This window comes from Microchirus variegatus (genome assembly GCF_963457635.1).
Source record: "Microchirus variegatus genome assembly, chromosome: 9".
In the NCBI taxonomy this organism is placed as follows: Eukaryota; Metazoa; Chordata; class Actinopteri; order Pleuronectiformes; family Soleidae; genus Microchirus; species Microchirus variegatus.
Genome location: NC_139810.1, coordinates 3,673,027 through 3,675,217, shown reverse-complemented (window position 1 = coordinate 3,675,217; position 2,191 = coordinate 3,673,027). Strand labels below are relative to the sequence as shown.

General features: G+C 44.5%; 1 protein-coding gene across 3 annotated transcripts in view; it reads right to left on the bottom strand.

Annotated features, from left to right (window-relative positions):
* sulf2b (sulfatase 2b) overlaps nt 1-1,927 on the bottom strand; it is a gene marked incomplete at its 3' end in the record, with an annotated part of 34,110 nt that extends 32,183 nt beyond the window's left edge. For all 3 annotated transcript variants that reach the window (XM_083894798.1, XM_083894800.1, XM_083894801.1), the window contains exon 1: nt 1,845-1,927. The remainder of the gene's footprint in view (nt 1-1,844) is intronic.
* Between the last annotated feature and the right edge of the window lie 264 nt (nt 1,928-2,191).

Below are 2,191 nucleotides of genomic sequence, written 5' to 3'. Positions count from 1 at the left end.
GTGTGTGTGGGGGGGGGGGGGGCAGTGTTCACGAATACATAATTATTGGAATTATGAATTTATCATTGGAAACATAATATAATAATAATTACAATATCAGAATAGATTCAAAATATATCATTATTATATCTTAACATGTTATATATTATCGTTGAATATTTGAATATGGACATCCTCTTTACCTAATAAAGTGGTGTGTGTGTGTGTGGGGTGAAGGTCACATGTCACACATAAGCTGATCACGCTGAGGAAACATGACGAGACATCGGAAAAACAAACAACAACAGAGAAGCGAAAGAGCAGAGGTCAAAGGTCAAAGAAACAGCTTCAGGCAATGATGCAGGTTGGACCCAAAACAATGATAACACACACACACACACACACACACACACACACACACACACACACACACACACACACACACACACAGCAGTGATGTCACATGCTCATGACAACTTGTACGACATGTTAGCGTGTTAGCACGTTACCATGGCGTTAAAACAACGACCTTTGACCAGAGAACACACTTTTTTTCAAAATTCACATTGCACGACTTTATGACAATAAGTCATTTATCAATGGAAGTGATTGACAGCAGCAGGTTAACGTCACATTGATTGATTGAGTTTATTGATAAACAAACTCTCTGACCAATTCACTGACCTGACACTAAAACTGTGAGTGCAATGACCACTGTGGCCTGCGGAGGGCACTGTTGTTCATGTTCATCCACAGAGTCAGGGCGAATCAGCGGTCACACTTCCAACTGGTGGTTCCACATTTCAAAACAACACTCACTCTCCCACACCAAAGTCCATAGAGAAAATCAGTGATTTTAGCTCACGGGGAACCAGGAGCTGCTGGTCTACTACTGCCTCGTGTGGTCACTTTGTGTCACTGAGGTCAATCTGAACAAACAATTTCAAATGCCGAATTAACAAAATAAGACATTTGAACTTAGTGATGGAGGCAGCAGTGGATCAACAACTCCTATGAACTCCTGTGTGCTGTGATGTTAAAATCACTGATTTTCTCTATGGGGTTTGGTGTGGGAGAGTGAGTGGTTTAAAATGTCTGTCTCACAGTGCGTTAAAGGCGTGAAAATGTGACGTAGATAGCATAGACTTAAAGTGACATAGAATTTTACCAGATAAGTCTTTTGTTAAGTGGATAAAATATGTTTTTCAATGAGTCTCCGTGGTTTGTAAACCACTCACTCCCCCTGCACCAAACCCCATTGAGAAAATCAGTGATTTTTTTACATCACAGCACACAGGAGTTGTCGATCCACTGCTGCCTCCATCACTAATGTCTTATTTTTTTTAAATTTCGTGTTTAAAATTCTTCGTTCAGGTTGACCTCAGTGACACAAAGTGACCACACGAGGCAGCAGCGGACCAGCAGCTCCTGTGTCCCCCGTGAGCTAAAATCACTGATTTTCTCTATGGACTTTGGTGTGGGAGAGTGAGCGATTTAGCGGCAGCCATTTTGTTTTTTCGCCGAGCGCGAGCCTCTCTGCGTCTCAGGCTGATTCTCAGCAGCAGGGGGCGCTCATAACCACACTTGAAATAAAACAAAACAAAACAAAACATGAACTCTTAGTTTTAATATAATAAAAAGAGAGCAGAGTGGAACAGCTTGCCTCCTCCCTCCCTTCCTTCCTTCCTTCCTCCCTGCCTTTTTCCCTTCCCTCCCTCCATTCATCCTCCTTTCCTCTCTCTCTCTCTCAGGACTGACCTCAGTGTTGCGCAGCTAAAACACACCCACGTGTTTTAAAGCAGGAAGCGATAAACACACACACACACTCATACACACACACACACACACACACCAGTGTTGTGTACCTGTTGTTGCGTCTCCTCGTCACTGTCAGCAGGTGTTTTCCTCTCTGACCTCTGACCCCTTGCAGCAGCAGCAGGAAGAGGAGGATGGTGATGATGATGATGATGGTGATGATGATGATGGTGGTGACGAAGGCTCTCACACACTTGTTTGTGTCCCTGTTCTCAAACTTCAGCTCAGTCGTCCCGTGTGTGTCTGCAGACCAGAACAAGGGGGTTTGTGGGTAAAAAAAGAAACAGAAGAAGTAGTCGACTCTCGTCTCCTCGCCCCTCCCTCCCTCCCTCTCTCCCTCTCTAACAGCGTCCCAGAATTCCCTAGTGCAGCCGCCGCCGCCGAGCTGCTGCTGGTA